The following is a 17,981-nucleotide window of genomic DNA, read 5'->3' on the forward strand; positions in this document are numbered from 1 at the left end:
ACGTATCCAATCCTGCGTAAGTCTTTAGCTCCCTCAGCGGGGCGACTGAGGCATCTCTCAGGCATTCAACATCCGTTTGTCATGTTCTTATCTCACATTCATAAAAGCCTTAACAACAAACAGATGCTCTGGAGACGGATTGCTAACCATCGCACACAAAAACACACAGACATCTGCAGCCTCCACAACAAATACATAACGCTAAATATCAACACACTTTTGTGCAAACCTACATGTCACAGTAAAAATTAGATCACAAGCACGCGTTGCACGCACACCACATGTTGTGATGCAGCAATGAGGAAATGGAAGAACAAACCCTGCAGAGGATGCGGAGTCACTGACCAGGAATAGACCCGCGAACAGAGGAGGAGATGGGGGGGGAAATCTGCAGTGTCACAGTGAAACCATCATTCCACTTCCATGTGCCAAGAAAAACAGCCAACTGCACAGACAGAGAAAGAGGAAGAGAAGGAGAGAAACAGGCAGGTTGTGTTGAAAATGAGAAGAACAGCTGGGAAAAAACAGGAGGATGAGGGTTGAAACGAAAAGCCAGCGTGAAACGCAGCGATTGCGTTCAGAGCGGAGGTCAAGGCTGACGAGGAAACACCACTGAGCATCCAGAGAGGTGATGATGTTCGTAGAAGGCTAAAGACACAAATGAGTACAGTTTGTCCTCTGATGTCATGTTTTTCGCCTCTTGTGGGTCAAGTTATTTTAGCCAAATGATGGTTGGAAGACGCACAGAGCGACACAGAAACAGACATGGACTCACTCAGACGGACACGCTTCAACACCTGAAGGCATTAAACACCAATCTAAACCTCGTGAAAACAACCCGCTTTCTGTTGCTACTTCAACACTGAGGTAATGGTCTCAATCCAAAACCCACTGGACTTAGCAGGGGATTTGCTCTCTACCGAAAAGTACCACATACTTATGAAGTGTAAGGAAGCTCATGCGTAGTTTTCAAAATTTATGCAAGTAAATACCTGAAAGTTGTTAAATGAAAGTTGCTTTTATTCTGAAATGTCTAAAGCCAATATATTTCTCCTTCAAAAGGCCTCTGAGATTAACTGAAGAAGATTAGTGAACAAAAAATAATCATGAGCACCAAGGAACACAGCAGGGAGGTTAAGGATAGAATCATAGAGATGTTTAAAGGTAACTTGGTATGCAAAAGTTGCATTTTGTATGTTTTTGTACTTTAAGTCTCTAATGCTTCTCAAATCAACCCAAGCTGGGTGTTAAAAACAAACACCCAGCCATTTTTGGCAATGAGTTAATGTTTTTTGGTGTCTGGAAAATGAGCCATTTCAAAAACGGCTCAGATTGATAAGTCATGTACGACGGGCACTGTGCCATTACCTAGCAACCCAAGTGGAGCCCAGCTGTGTTACCTAGCAACCAAAGTATCTCCAGCAGATTTGGTCAGCTGGTTTTACCGCTGTATGCTCTGTACAATGGCTGCTGGAAGAGATAAGTGTTATGTTGTACACTTGCCACCCAGAAACCACTTGCTGCATTCTTGTTGGTTGTGCAGGAGGCGCCACTTCTGCTTTTTAAAGATGTATGGTTGTATAATCGTGCATTTGTTTGCAGCCATTGGGGGGCGTGGCCAGCAGCTGCTTATTTGGATTTAAAGTGACAAGAGGCCCTAAAACAGCTCATTGGTTTAATTGAGCAGACTAAGAATGATTTTATGCTAAAAATGTAATGAACATGTTTTATATAGACCTATCCATTAATAGGTTAACCATTAATACAAACAGTGGAAACCATATTAGCGCTACCGCAAAAGCTAACATCCGTAGATTTCCTCTTCTCAGCTCCTGTGGGTACAGCCAATCATCACCAAGGAAAATGAATGCCCTGTTCTTGAAAATGCCAGCATGTAAAGTAATATTGCAGTTCCCAAAGCTGCATTTTCTTTCAAATATTTTAGATATGCCTTATGAAAAAAATCAGAATCCAAGAACAGTGAACTGTGAAAAGTGGAACGTCTCAAACTCTACATGAGTTAGGAGACTGAGTCAAAGTCTGGATGTGAATCCAAATGAGAATCAGAAAAGAATCATAGATGACTAATCTGACTAAGGCTGAGCTGTTTTTCTCAAAAATAAAAATAAAAAAAGAGAAAGAGAATCATCAAATATTAGTAGCTGCAGTTGTAGCAAAAGGTTCTTTTTCAAGAGACCGACTCAGTGAAATCACATCAGCTAAACTTTCAAATCCAACCATCCTTTCAGTTCAACTGGTAGTTGTGAAAAATGTGAAAAAGCTCAAGGGGTTCTTTTCCAGAGCTGGTTTCCCCGTTCAAGACTGGGCCCAACGTTTGCTGATGGTATCTGGTGCTGGGTTTGGAAACCTCTGACGGATCCTGTCACCACTGGCAAAGTGACTCCCCACATGCACACACACAAAAAATCTGCGGCGTTTTTCAACACGAATTCAGTCTCCAAAAGCTGTTTGTGTATACGACAGGAAATCTGAGCCACTAAGGAAGACCTGAACGACTAACCCACTCCAGCATGAGCGAGGCCAGACGAGACCTGGCCTGCTCCAGGCACGAACAATCAATACATGACTGGATTTGTTCTTGTTTAATTAGGCAATCTGAGCAAGTTTATTTTAGATCATGTGACTAGCATTTCTTTTTTTCTTGGTGGGAAGGAGGACTGCAAAGTAAAACAGTAAATCAGTACAAATTTCTTAGTTTTATCTGAGTAACCTTAACCAAAACCTCTCTGGAGCTTTAAGTGGTTACTTTCTGTGGGAACCCCAGACAATATGAGTCCCCTCGTAAATTTGAAGCCTTCTGGACTTTTTTGAGCTCCGGTGATTGACTGCCACTCCAAGACTCATTATTTTCAGGGTGACTGGCTACGTCTTAGGGCAGACAGCAAGTAAGTCATGCCTGCAGGACCAGGGCTGTAAATTCGCGAGCGCCTGCTGTACGTGTGTGTGTGTGTGTGTGTGTGTGTGTGCGCGTCGGCATTCTGCCTCAGGGTTCACTTGAAGCTGATGCGGAGCTCACTCCTCCTCGCCCATCAATCATCAGTTCTCGGTTTATAACCGCTGGGACCCGTCGCACGGAGAGAAACAGCAGGTCGACTGAGTTACTTCAGACCTTAAACGATTGGTTACTGCAAGAAGATAAACATGTGAATCATTCCGACGCTTTTGGTTTTCAGTTGTTCCTAAAAGACATTAAGAAAAGCTTAAAAGTGCAGAAGGAAGTTTGGATGTTCTCACTTTTAGGCATTCATTTGAGTCGTTTAAAGTCTCTGATCCTCTCAGAGTCAAAATGTTGCAAACTGTCTGCAAATACCTGCATTCACCTGAGTCAGAAAGTGTCACTGAAGGGTTTAAAAGGTGTTTTAATTTGACACGGGTCAGGCCTGTTAACGTCTGGTTAGTGATCATGATTGACTGCAGCTGCTGCGTCCCTCAACAGCAATCTAGGGAGGAATTTGTTTTTTCACTCAGAACAATGGAGAAAACCCAAGGAGATTTACGGTAAGTAGGAAAATTGTAGATTTACGCGAGCAGGGAAAGTCTTTTGGAGCCAGAGGTTTTTCAGGTGTTGCACAGATTTGTCAACTCCTGAAAGAAGAGTGAAGGTTTTTCCACTCAGATGAACAGAAAATAAGTGAGGATGTTTAGGAATAGCCCAGGAAGCACCAAACTGCTAGAAAAGTACTAAAACACTTACACGCATCAGTTACGCCAACATAACAGAAGCTAAAGCTAAAGCTAAAGCGCTAATGTCCAATCAGAATATATCGTAATTAATTTTGACATAATTTACATGTGCTATAATGTTATTCTGTAATTAGGTCAGGGATGTCAATGTCATTTTCCTTTTGGGTCAAATCAAGATCATGGATGTTCTTAAAGGGCCAGTTGTGTCAAAATGTGTTGATGAAACCAGTTAAACTGTTAAAATATAAATAACTTCTTAAAATTAAATCATGTTGAACATTTTTTCAGCCCCTCCAGGATTTTGCGGTTGTTTTAGCCGTGTCATTATGTATTATAATATTTAGTAGAAATAAGAAATACTGCCACCTACAGGTGGAAGCAAACCTTCACTTGGATACAAAGTTTTTCACCATTTTTGCAAAAAATCTGCTATAAACTTAAATTATGCTTTTGTGTGAAAAAGTGCAGGGATTTGTTGATTTTTGCGTGAATTTAAACAATAATTCACAAGAAACTAGAGGGACTAATTGATGTAATTTGGCAGTAAAGAGATCAAAACTACATTGAATTGATTGATAAAACAATAATGTTATCTTGACTGTTTTAATTATGTGTCCCTTTAGAGTCTAGAGGGCCACATAAACAGCTATGGCGGGCCAGATTCGGCCCCGGAGCCTCGAGTTTGACTCATGTGCATTAGATATTCTATTTATGTTTATACCTTGTTCTCATTTACTACTTGAAGAATTTGATTTAAATAAAACTTCAACACTGAACTTTATTCAACTGAAAGTTAAACAACCAAGAAAATTAGTTCTTTAGCGCTCCTAGTGGAAGCTATGAGCGCTAAACGTTTTCAGAGTTAGCAAAAGTGCTATTAGCATATTAGCCGATTTTACGTTGCTTCCTACAAGTTTGATGGTCAGATTTGGGTTCAGTTAAACACAACAGGACAATTATACAAAAACACATTCAGATGGGATAAAACAGGCTAACATTAAGCTTCTGTAATGGCCTCCTCAAAGTCTTATTTTAACCTAAAGGAAAATGTATGAACTATGATTAAAAGTCCGGTCTGCGCCAGGAAAAACACCAATCCAAATAAACGCTACCAATTCCAACAAGGGGAGTATTCAAATATTTAGCCACAGTTACGGCAGAAGTTTGTGGAAGGCTGCACAAAGTGTGTGGATGAGGTGAAACTTGCTAAAGGAAACCCAATTATTGTTTTTAATGTCATGTAAAAATAACTGAATCATCCCCCCTTGGAAAAAAACTGTTCCAAGAATCCATTAAAAGCCCCAAATTAATCAGATTTATGCTTGTGACGAATGGATTTAATTTTATATTTAACTTTAATGTTAAAAATCTAAACAGACTCGACTCAGGGAGTCTTTTGTTCTTTACTTCTGAAGACAATGCTACATTTTCTAGCTTGGAAGAGGTTAACTGACTCATTCTGTTGTGTTTTTTTACACAGGATCTCCGTGTAGTCGTGCTTTGTTGCCTGTTAAATGTTTTGCTCAGCTTGACAGCTTGCTCTCGCTGTAAGTCAGCCCACAAACATGTAAACAAGCAGCTCTGCAACGTCCAGCTCACCACATCTAAGACTTCAACGTCCACAGTCTGCTTCCAGCTTCGCTCTCACCTCTGGTTTACCCACACTTTTATTGTGTGTGTGTGTGTGTGTGTGTGTGTGTGTGTGTGTGTGTGTGTGTGTGTGTGTGTGTGTGTGTGTGTGCAGAACCGTCACATGATGGGAGCAAAACTGACTTTACTGGTTATGGTGGGAGACGTGAGCAGGCCTGCGGCTAGCGGATGGAGGATGACTCAGCCATAAAAACACCCTGTGCTCTTATTTGCCTTAATCAATCAAACCTCAAAAGCAGCCGTCAGCTTTCTACGACCTTTTAAAGCTCAGATTTGAACTTTGTCTTGCTTTTTTTTTTTTTTTTAGCAGAACCAACTTCTATCTTTTTATTTTATGCATCAGGTTCAGTTAAAACTATTAGGGTCATAAGCTTTGTCTGGCTTTCATTCATAAAAGGAGAAATACCCTACATATGAAATGTCTATTAATTGTCATAAACACATTTATTTTAGCATTTTGTACTCTTTATTGTCATGGAAAATTTAGTTTAGAGCCTCAGTCCTCTGCAAAAACACAAAATCTTACCAAGTATTCTAGTGCAAATATCTTAGTATATTTTAAAAAACACAAAACTGACTTTCAAATAACTTTTGCAGCACATGTGAGAGCTTGTTTTGAGTCAGTAATTCCTTAATATTGATGGAAAAGTGCTAGTTATAAGTGAAATAATCTGCCAGTGAAGGAAGAAATTTTAATTTAGAATACGGGAAAACAGTCTTGTTCTACTGGCAGATTATTTCACTTAAAACTTATTTTTCATCAATATTAAGGAATTATTTACTTAAAAAGCTCCTATTTCTTCCAATATAAGTTAGTGTGTCTTATTTCACGTGTATGAAGAAATTTTAGAAACTAGACTAAAAATACTTGGTAAAATTTTGTGTTTTTCCAAAAAAAACAACATTAATCACTTCCAGTCAACCTCTGACCCTAGAAATCTTATAAGATGGTTTCTGTAACATGTTTTAATGCTATTATTACAAGTATGAGGGTCTTAATTACGTTTCCTTTTCTGGTGTCGAGATATAGATTTCTATTGAAGAAGAAAAGTTTGCCAGTAGAAAACATAAAAATACAAATGCATAAAAATGTAATCGGGTCATTTATAGCTTTGGGATAGAAAAATATCCGTTCAGTCTTGTTTTCCAGCTTCCTCTCTTTGCTTCTCATTGATCCAGTCGGTATTCCAACAAATAGCCGGAAGAGCCTGAGTCATTGTGACGTAAGCAGAAAGCGAGGGCCCGCTGTGAATGGTTTGTTGAAAACCAGTCCCAACACTCGCTCTCTGTGAATATGACAGATCTGGAACGGAGGAAAACCATTGTGACAAACGCTTGTTGTTATTGTTGTAACGCAGCAAAACAAAAGTAAACTATTTTTTGTCTTTGCGGTAGAAATCGGCATTGCTTAGTGTTCTCCAGCTGCTACGGTTTCCTCTTTCGTGCATTTCACACTGCAAGGCGTCTTTCATGCCATTGTGGAAGTGGCATGCTGGAAACACAATGAACCTGAACTGCACTTCCCCTGGAACCTCCACTGTATCGTGGGACATTTCGGAGGAGATCAGAGGTCAAACTGGCTGTGTTACAACATTTTATACACAGGTCTTAAAAGGGACGTATTATTCAAAATTCATATTTTGTACTTCCATTTCGGTTTTCTAAAAACAGCCCAAGTGCTTAAAAAACACCCAGATGTTTCTTGACAATAAATTAATGTTTTTTAGTGTCTGGAAAATTTGTCTTTTCAAAAACCTAAGGGATGTAACTCCATATATCAGCAGGCACTGTTCGTTACCTAGCAACTCCAGCAGAGTTCCGCCCGTTACCTAGCAACCGCAGCTGAGTTCCGCCCGTTACCTTACAACCGGAGCTGAGTTCCGCCCGTTACCTAGCAACCGGAGCTGAGTTCCGCCCGTTACCTAGCAACCGGAGCTGAGTTCCGCCCGTTACCTAGCAACCGGAGCTAAACTGCAGCACATTTGCTCAGCTGGTTTTCAAATTCAAAAATACTTTATTGATCCCAAAGGGAATTTAATGTTGTTGTAGCTCATATTAATTCAGATTCTTCAAAGAGTTACTGTAGATGGTAGAGTTATTGTAGAAGGCTGTTGGCAGAAATGATCTCTTGTACCGGTCTGTATTACAGCGAACCTGAAAAAGCCTCTGACTGAAGGCACCAATATCCCAAGACAATCTCAGAAAGAGACTCATGGTAAGGGTTGTCCATAACTTCCTTGATTTTATCACTGTATGAGCTGTACAATGGCTGCTGGAAGAAACAAGTGTTTTGTTGTTGACTTAACATCCCGAAACCACTTGCTGCATTCTTGTTGGTTGTGCAGAAGGCTCCACTTCTGCTTTTCAAAGAAGTACAGTTGTATATTTGCACATCCATTTGCAGCCATTTTCACTTGCAACAGTAAACGTTGAGTAGAGGGCGTGGCTAGGAGCAGCTTATTTGGACTTGAAGTAACAAGAGGCCCTAAAACAGCTCATAGGCCGAACCCAGCAAACTGAAATCTCATTATCCAGGAATGATTTTGTGAAAAAAATCTCCATACACCTATCCTAATCTGTTCAAGTCAGCCTAATAGGGCAGCTTTTACACCAGAACAGTAGTGTTTTGAATGAACTTTATTGATGGCCCACATTTAAAACGATGAGAGATCGGGTCTAATTGGCGTGTGGATCAGGCATCTTTGAGGGTTCTGATACAATCTCAGTTGTGTGATTGTGTCTGAGGAATCTGACCCCCCATCTTCCAATCTGCCTGTCTGTCAGCACTCCTGCAGAAAAAGATGTTGTACAAGAATCCCACCCGTCTGCAGCAGGAGATCACAGAACTGCTTCACTTTATGGAAGCAGGCCTGTCACACCGGTATGTGGCTCATCTGTTAGCACTCAGCGTAAGAGTGGCTAAGTAGGCATCTTACTTATGAAGGTAGTTTCAGCTTCTGCTGGCTGCTCTTAAATTCTCTTTAAAACAGAAAATAATATCACATTTAATTTGTACTAAACTTTGAAATAAGGGGATACTCATTTCATTGATTTTGAAAGGATGATGATTTTCTGAAACATCAGAAAGTTAGCAACTTTGTTAATACTACTTTGTCAAAGTGTCAGTTTCATCAAAATGAAAAGTCCTGACATAATAGTTTGACAATTTAATAAAATGGATTTATCATGTTTTTAGCGCACTAAATCTTAATGTACGCCTGATATATAAAAGAAAAAGGGACACAGTGCTTTGTTACTTATTGTCAATGCTACAACTAAGTAACAAAGTCAGAAAAAGTTTTAATTAAGAAAACCTTTTCTGTTTCTGTTTCTTTAAACTTTTTCTCCCTCATTAATGAACTACTTTCATTAGCGAAGGAGAGGGAAAGTAATTCAGCTATGCTAGCTTGACTTTGACAACTGTAAGCAGTACATGTGCTGTGGAATTTGGAGTGTTTAGGTTCAGATCAAATAATTAAAAAAAGATTACCTCCACACCAACTCTCACAGATTATCAGTAGAGCAGGTCTTTAGCTAATCTACCACCGCCGTGTTAGATTAGCTAATAACAACGGTAGCTAACCTACCACAGCTGTGTTAGATTAGCTAATAGCAGCGGTAGCTAATCTATTTATCACTTATGAATAATTGCAAAATAAACAATAAGCCTAAAAACATAAGACTGTAACAGACTGAATGTTTGGTTCTTTGCTCGGGAAATGTTTGAGTGTTTTTTTTGGTGTTGAATCCTGATACGTTAGTGGCGTTGTTCTCAGTTGCTATGGCAATGAGTCTGCATGTAGCGTAGCCGACTCAGAAAGCGAGAAAAAAGAATGGTGGTTTTGAGTTGTTCTTCAGAGATTTTTCTGCATTATGTTTTCCTTTGCTGCAGCGCACTTCACTAAACTAATACCAACACCTCCATCCAGGTTTCATTTTGTTGACGGGATTGTTCAAACACTTCTTTTACATGGCATCGGTGGCATGTAAGGATTGTCTTTTTGCCCTCCGTTGTTGTGCGCATGCACAAATTTTCCAGATTTAAACAATAACATCCAACGGGTCTATAGGAAATGACAACACAATATTCAGAAGTGTAGTTTGATTTGGCTAGCATGAAATAATAGGATCATGAAACAGCAGATAACTCTATTGAAGCAATTGATGCAAGTCTAAAACCATTTAAAACTTGTTGCAAGGAATAAAATTGCTGCTATGGTGTTGAGGTTGAATCAACAGCTATGAGAATTATAATTCTGGTAAGAGAAATGCACCAAAAATCAACTACAGGTTTTGATATTTTTAGGCCAAAAATGAATTAACATCTTCAAAATAGTGATTCTATTTTATTACCAGTGTTTACGGGATACTTGGTTAAAAATACCCTTCAGGCAAGAAGAAATCACTTCCTTCGACGGTTTGTGGCTGTTAACTGGAGCCAGTTATGCTTCTGGTTAAAAAACATAACTCCAACTTGCTTGTAAAAACAGACAGCTGTACATAACCACAGCAACACGTGAAGTGAAACAAAAACCTGGAGAGGAAAGTCTGATATGAATGACATCATCTTGAAATGTGAATCCCAGCCTCGCTATTAAAGACTGAGAAGGTATAATTGTGAGTTTAGGTTTGTTTTGGAATAATAAAACCCCCATAATTGGCCAGCCGAATTGCCGGGACGGAATTGTGTGTATGTCACGGATGAACAGGCTGTGACCCAACAGATGATAGGGTTAAACACTCGGCTATAACCGCGTACACGACTGCAAATTGGCTTTGGCAGATGAGGAAAACAATACAGCCTGTAATCTAGACTAAAACACAAACAGGGAGATGAGTGTATGGTGGTGTGTCACAGCCAGTCAAGCTGAATTGGAGAGTGTGTGTTGGGGTGGTGAACTTTCCAACCCACCACCTCGCACCGACACACAAACCTGAGCGGCCTGCTCCAGAATCAATCCAAAGTGTTTCATGTTATCAGCCAGGCCTGTAATCTTATCTGAGGGACTCTTGAGGAGGAGCCTGAAGAGATACAGTGGATAGTGGGGTCAGGGTCAGGACAAAGGAGCTTAGATGTTGGCATGTGCGTGTGTGTGTGTGTGTGTGTGTGCATGCGTACATGTGTCATTTAATTGGGTGGTGGCTGTAATTGTTACCTGTGAGCTCAGTGGACTTGAGGGCGTTTGGGTAAACGAACCGCTAAACCTCTTGAACTATAAAGGGGGGTATTATGCAAGGTTGACTTTTGTGAGCTTTATATCATATTATCAAGTTATTTTTGTATTGTTTTGATTTGTTCATGCCTATTTGAGAAATCCTTTCCCACGTAGCTCCTCGTCCGCCCCTCAGACTAGCGGCAGCAGCACTTAGCAAACAACTGGTGGAACTGCGGATCTGCTGAATTTATCATAGGAACTACTTCTCAGTGAAACGCCAGTAAAAGCATTACTGAAGGTTGAATGGAGGAACCATGTTGTGTTGACGTGCTGAAAGCTGAGTGTCGGAAAGCGCAGGAGCTTCTTAAAGAGAAAGAGGCCCAATTTTAAGTCAGATATTTTTTTTTTCTTTTAAAGATTTGCTTGGCTCTACTGGCCTTTATTTTAAAATGAAATGACAGGAAAGTAGGTTTGAAGTCAAATCTCATGCATTTTTGAACAGCAGAAGTGGAGCCTCCTGCACAATCACCAAGAATTCAGCAAGTGGTTTCTGGATGGTAAGTCAACAACAAAACACTTGTCTTTTCCAGCAGCCATTATACAGAGCATTCAGCAGTAAAACCAACTCACTAAACATGCTGGGGCTCAGATTGGGTTGCTAAGTAATGGGCTGAGATTGCTGAGGTTGCTAGGTAACAAGCGGTGCCTGCTGTTTTGTGATGTTACATTCTAGAGGTTTTTGAAACGGCTCGTTTTCCAGACACCAAACATCCTGAACGTACTACCAAACACCAACTGGGTGTTGTTTTTTTCTTATTTTTAAGCACTTTGGCTGTTTTTAGAAGCAATAGACGCCTGCTTTAACTTAGCTAAGTTGTAAAGTGTTATTTTTAGCTACAGAGGGAGATGGAAAAGAAGCGCCTATAAAATGACTTGGGCACCTACCACTCACTGAGCTCTTCTCACTACCAACGTACTCTACCGTCATCTGAACAGCTAAAGTTCTGGGTCATCAGCAGCCCAATGATCCCAAACAGAGCAGACAAACAGAGACAACTCCATTAATGCCTGCTAACGTCTATGAACTAGTGATGGTCGATGCCACAGATTTTCCTTCTGATCCCATACTGAGTAAAATTGAAGCTGATACTGATACTTTGTGCAAAAACACTTAATTTCCCTTTTAAAACCAAAAGAAAATTGCTGTAATTCAAATCTTGGCTACATAAAAAGAACACAAGACATCAGTCTATTGTATTTATTTTAAACTCAAAAGTACTTTGATAATTTAGTTACTTTTTAATGACATGTTATCTCAAATCACTTAAGTATTGAAAGCATTGGTACTTAGATTTGAGAATTGATCTTATAGCATAAAGATCTGGTATCAGAAGAATCAATATTTCAGTATCAATACACACAGTGCTCAAAAGAGGAGTAGTCCAATACAACGATGTAGGAAAACAACTACGGAGAGCCAGTGCTGCTAAAGATGTTCAACAAGCTGCTAAATCACAGCCGTTCTGCTTGCATGTTTCGTAGTTGGCTTCTTCTTTGTTCAATAAATAATAATATCAAACCTGTTCTTTGGTTTTGTAATTTGAGGTTAGATTAAATTAATTTTAGAGCCTGATAATGATCCTATTATCTTTATTGCTTCCTGATACGTAAAACGACCTCCCTGCCATGGCTGTACGACTGAATGTTCCTGGGAGTCCTTCAATAGTAAATTTATTTTTAGGCCAGGTTCCGTCACATACTGCATACCTCCACGTTAACTAAAGGAGACGAGGTCCACAGAGTTCTTTTCAAGCCCCTCAAACTCCCATAAACACATCAGCACATGGAGTCTGGAGCAGGCATCCCCCTGTAGGCATTTTTGTGGGCAGCTGAGGCTCTTAAGTGGTCAAGACAGACGCAGCACCAGTCAGAACGAAAGCTGGATGGAAATCTAAAGCCTTCATTAGCACAAATGATTCAGAGCCTTTCCACGGGGCCTTGCTGAGTTTGGAGGAATGACAGTAGACGGGAGTCGACACAATAATGCCGTCCACGCACGAGAAAGGTTGTGAACCCTGTTCAAAATACCGGCGTACTGAGAGAAACCCATGAATTAACTGTATTATGATGTTATGTGTTTTTCTCTTCTGGGTATAAAAGTTGGAAGTAAACAAACATGAACACAGGTTAAAACTTAAACATGTGCCTGGAGACGTCATAAGCTAGGAAAACAAATCGTAAGGGTCAGATTCTGTGACAACAGAGTCAAACAGTTTTTACTGATTTCTGGTCGATTTGCCTTATCGCCATTTCATGTCTTCACATACTAGTAAAAAAACTTGGGTACAAAACGATCCTGTCTGTTGTGGGTCATTTTGTTTTTACATGCCTGTGTCAAAAAAACACCCCCTGCATGTTATTGTTTACATCCGGAAATTTAGCACATGCGCACGACGCTGGAGGGCAAAAAGACGATTCTTTTACATGCCACGGTAAAACAACTCCGTTAACTAAATGAAACTTGGAGATGGAGGTATTAATAATTTAGAGCAGAGCGCCACAGCATAAAACCGTTGAAAACAACTCAACCGCTTTTTTCCCCTCGCTTTCTGTCTCAGCCAAGCTACACGCAGACTCGTTGCCATAGCAACTGACAAAAAAAACGCCACAAAATGTTTCAAGATTCAACACCAAAAAAACACTCTAACATTTCCGACACAAAGAACAGGACATGTTTATTTTGCGATTATTAATAAGTGATCGCTGTGGCAGATTAGCTACCGCTGCTATTAGCTAAGCTAACACATCTGTGGCAGATTAGCTACCGCTGCTGTTAGCGAAGCTAACACAGCTTTAAAATCTACTTCTGAAAACTCTGATTACTATTCCTTAGATACTTTAACTTTAAAAGTACTGTAAAAAAAATTAAAGTAGGTCTAAAGGGCTGGTGTCACTGGATAGAGCAGAAATACATAAGCTGGTATCAGTGGTTTCATCTTGCTTCAGTTCTGTCGCTGGAATGAGGCTTAACTTTTTACACAAAAACCTTTCAAATGATGCTGAGTGTAAAATAATTAAAAAGAGCCTCACCAGCTCAGGTAATCTGACTCTGCATCTCTTGTTCCCTTCCATCCAACCTTATTAAAAAGAGAAAAAAGAATCAGGCTGCTGGAGGAAACACCCACTTCCTCGACATTCCTGAAGGATTTTCCATACGGAGAATAGTAAACAACCTACGAACAAAGAGGGAGAGGTGGGCAGGGCATGCAGACAAGTTAACGTTGTTTTCCTTGGAGTTGTAAATCAAACTGCAGGTCAAGGAGGAGGAGAAGCCTTTTGGAGCTGTTTACCATCAGCAGCGACAGTGGCAGGAGTAAAATAAAGGAACAAAGGCCTGAATGAGACCCTTAACCTCCAGGTGCCTGATGCACACAAGCATTCGCTGCCTGGCACGGCATGGGGAGGAGACCGGCGCTGGTATGGGGGAGGAAGGCCTCCTTATCGGCCTGCAGTTTGGAAAACACTGCTTCATGCTCTGATTCATGTTAAAAGGCTGAACTTAAAGCAGGAGCTATGTTGCAGAGGATGTCAAAGTCATTTTTATTTTGGGCCACATTAAGATCATGCATGTTTTTTTAAGGTCACTTTGGTCAAAATGTGTTGATTAAACTTACAGAAGTGAATTAAATAAGCACTTTTGAAAATTAAACAATATTGAGGTATTAAGGCCGTAGTAAAAAAATAAAAATAAAAAAATTATGAGAATAAAGTCATATTACGAGAACAGTCGTTATGAGAATAGTCATATTATTGCGACTTTATTCTCTTTTTGTTATGACTTTTATTTAAATATTGATTTTATTCTCATTTTGTTAATCTTGTATTCTTTCAACTTTACTCTTGTTTGAGTTTATTTTTGTAATATTATGACTTTATTCTTGAATTGTTTTTTACTTTATTCTCATAATATTATTACTTATTTTGTTGTACAACTCCATTCAGAAAATATTAGGACTATTCTCATGATACTATGACTTTATTCTCATAATATCTAGATTTATTTACTTGTACGACTTAATTTTCAAAATATTTCATATTATATTAAGACTTTGTTCTTGTATTATTTTGACTTTATTCTCACAATTTTACGACTTTATTCTTGTAATTTCATTTATTTTATTTTTCTATTGTGTCTTGTCTCTTTTCTCATTGATTTTTTTGTAATCTAAATCACATAATTTGTGGTGCTAATTTTGAAATATTTGCAAGACATTTTGCAAATATTCCCACTTATGCATGGCAGTAACTGTGACTTTTTGTTACTCGCCACATCGATCACGAACTACAAATGAATATCAAGTGAGGCAATTTCCGTATCATTTATTATTTATCGTGAAAATTTTCTTTTACGAATTTTTACTTCTTTTTGTCACAATAAATTTCAGTTAATGTAAAAAAATATATATACATTTTTATTATTTTCTCCGCTGTTTTTTCAACAACAGCAACAATAAATATCAGTATATTTAAAAACAGGAATGTTTTGGGATGCAGTTACCTAAAAAAAAGCTATACATACTTTTTAATTGTCATTTTTTATCGTTATCACAACAGTACTAAATATTGTGATAAACGTCTAACTCCATATTGGCCACCAAACGTCTAGAGGGCCACATAAAAAGCTGCGGCCGGCCGGATTTGGCCCTCAGGTCTCGAGTTTGACACATGTGCTTAACGCATGTAAAAGAAGGAGAGAGAAATCTGCAAATCTGGTGGGAAAGGAGGCAAACAATCTGGCAAGTACAAACAACCAGTCAGACTTTTAACCCAAGAAACAGATGGCTCAAATGGAAAAACCGATGTTTCGCAACGTAGCCAGTCGACGCTTAAAGGTCTAATTTGTAAAGCAACTCCGAGCACCTGGTGGTGACATTTCGCATTTCCCCCAGACGAGCAGGTGAGTCTGTGAATTTTCCGGAGCAGAGGAGTCACGCTGGCATACATCTGTTTGACTTTTGAAAGCGCTGGTTTGTGCAGTTGCCTGACGTTTCCTGCTGGCACACTGGCACACACACACACACACACACACAGATGAGAACCCGTTTGCCTCTGAAAAAACTCAGCTTCCTTCTTTAAAGGTCACTCCTTTCAGTGTCGGCAGCTTCTGAGGGCATGTAAATCTGACACAGAGCAACAATAACGCCGCCGCGCCAACCTCAGGCCTGGGAGCTGCAGAAAATAACGGCTGCGCTCGTGTAACACAGGAGGCCCGTTAAAACGCTGCTCTGGTGTCACAGAGGCCAATGCAGGATGTGAGTGACTCATCTTCTATCCTGCTATCTAGCAAGGGCCCAGTAAATCTGAGCTGCTTGTTCTGACGAGGCATTTTTCTTTTTTGTTTTTTTCTAACCCTCTGGCAGAGGCCGGCCTGTAGTTGCAGATCCTGCCTCGGCTTGCACACAGGAATGTACTATTGAGAAAGCAGTGTACCACAAACCCTCCCAGCCATTCCAACCCGTAATCAGATCCAGCCTGTCATCCCCCATCCCGTCTCCGATCTCTCTTTCTCTCCCTCCTTTTCTCTCGTCAGTCCCGTTTTCGACATGCACACGTTGAACTGAAACACCCACACACACAACGGGCCGTCAGACGCCCACACAGAATCACAGACACCAATTTGTAGACATGCTAGCTTGTGAAAATGCAACACTTAAGACACTGGAAGATGGAGATGTGTCGGCAAAATGTTTCCTTTACTTCACTTTAACTTAGAAATCTGTATTTTTGGAAAAATACAGATTTCTGTCTCCACTTTGTCCGACTGGGGACCAAAATTGCAACATTTGTTACATTTTCCGGTTCACTTTGCTTTCACACTGCACTTTGTCAAACTATCCAAACTAATTGAACAGTCTGTTCCCCTCCTCACCTGTGGCAGCACTGCACCAAGAACTACTTAAGTAAACAACACAAAAACCTCAGAAGAAGACATGAGCGCAACTTCCTTCTTCACAAAATATAAACAAAACGGAGTGGCGTCAGATTTTCACGGTTGTAGGATTTCTTTGGTGAAATACCACAAGCCATTTCTCTAGCTAGCGCTAAGCTCAAGCGGGTTTTTTTTGGTTGTTTTTACCCAGAATGCCCTGCATTGCAGTCCACTTCCTGCTTTTGGAGCAGTCTCCTGTCTGTTTGCCATTCACATACACATTCAAACCCCTAAATTAGGGGAGCTAATCTTTTATGTAGCGCTTTAGTGTTTTGCTAACTTTTGCTAATGTTTTATTAACGTTTATTAAATAAAAGCAACAGTTTATTTGCCTGTTTTGCAGACTTTCAGATAAAAAGGTTTGACATCTAAGTTGACATTTATATTCATGCTCTTATTTTGAAGTGAATGAAAACTGTTTATTCAGAAGTTCCACTTCCTGTTCTCGTTCTCTCTTTTTTCTCCTAAAAAACTGTATTTAGCAATTGGTAAGAATATAAACAAACAAAAGCAATTGCATGAACAAACAAACAACCAGTCTTAGCAAATAAATGCAAAGATTCACATGTATGGATTGTTTTGCGTTTCCTTTTCCAACCAGATGTCCTGAAGCTCCATGTGTTGGTTTGTTAAATATTTCAGCCAACAGATTCTATTTAAAGTGATTTGATTATACAGGACTGAGAGTAATCAGATCTGGTTGTTACTAATAAAAATTAACTGAGCCTAGGTGGGGTTTTTATTTCTTCTATTAGACAAAATCATCATCTGAAAACTGAATTATGCGTTTACTGAGGTTAATTTTGTCTGATACTAACATCTGTTTGATGATCTGGAACATTTAAGTGTGACATAGAAAGTCAAAACAAAAAAGGGGCAAAAACACAAAATCTTACCAAGTACTTTAGGTCTAGTTTCTAATGGAAATATCTTCGTACACATGAAATAAGATGAAAATTAACTTATAAGTAACTTTTCAGCAAGATAGTCAATAATTCCTTAATTTTGATGAAAAGCTACTGGTTCCATTGGCAGATCATTTCACTTTAAACACAGGAAAAACGTTTGTTATAAGTCAAATTATCTGCCAATGAAAGTAGCACTTTCTCACCAATGCTAAGGAATTATTTACTCAAAACAAGCTCTTATAGGTGAAAAGTTACCTATGAGCAAATGTTGTTTTATTTCAAGTATACCAGGATATTTGTAGAAATACTTGGTAAGTTTTTGTGATTCTGCAGCGTATTTTTTCACAGCAAATGCTCCCTTCAAAATGGTTTGACAAGCTAATCTCTTCATTTCTTCCCATCTGATTGGATAAAATGGCTGCTATCCCTTCCCTCTTCTCCCACTTTGCGTCTTTTCACTGAGGTGGGATGGGGAATATTTTCTTTAAGCTCCCTTTTCTCTCTTCTTCTCTGAGGAAACTCTGACTGTGGGATCATTTTCTTGGCTTTCAATAAACTCTTGGATCCTGTGCC

General features: G+C 39.5%; 2 long non-coding RNA genes across 2 annotated transcripts in view; both read right to left on the bottom strand.

The window, feature by feature from the left end:
- The window catches only part of LOC103154917 (uncharacterized), a 107,360-nt gene that overhangs the window by 76,493 nt on the left and 12,886 nt on the right, over positions 1–17,981 (bottom strand). The window lies entirely within an intron of this gene.
- On the bottom strand, positions 6,098–13,969 carry LOC103154916 (uncharacterized). Its single transcript, XR_477987.2, has 3 exons — positions 13,749–13,969; positions 13,602–13,648; positions 6,098–6,658 (listed from the first exon to the last, which is right to left on the bottom strand). It is a non-coding gene; the product is annotated as an uncharacterized LOC103154916 (long non-coding RNA).

Source organism: Poecilia formosa, unplaced genomic scaffold, assembly GCF_000485575.1.
Source record: "Poecilia formosa unplaced genomic scaffold, Poecilia_formosa-5.1.2 Scaffold406, whole genome shotgun sequence".
In the NCBI taxonomy this organism is placed as follows: Eukaryota; Metazoa; Chordata; class Actinopteri; order Cyprinodontiformes; family Poeciliidae; genus Poecilia; species Poecilia formosa.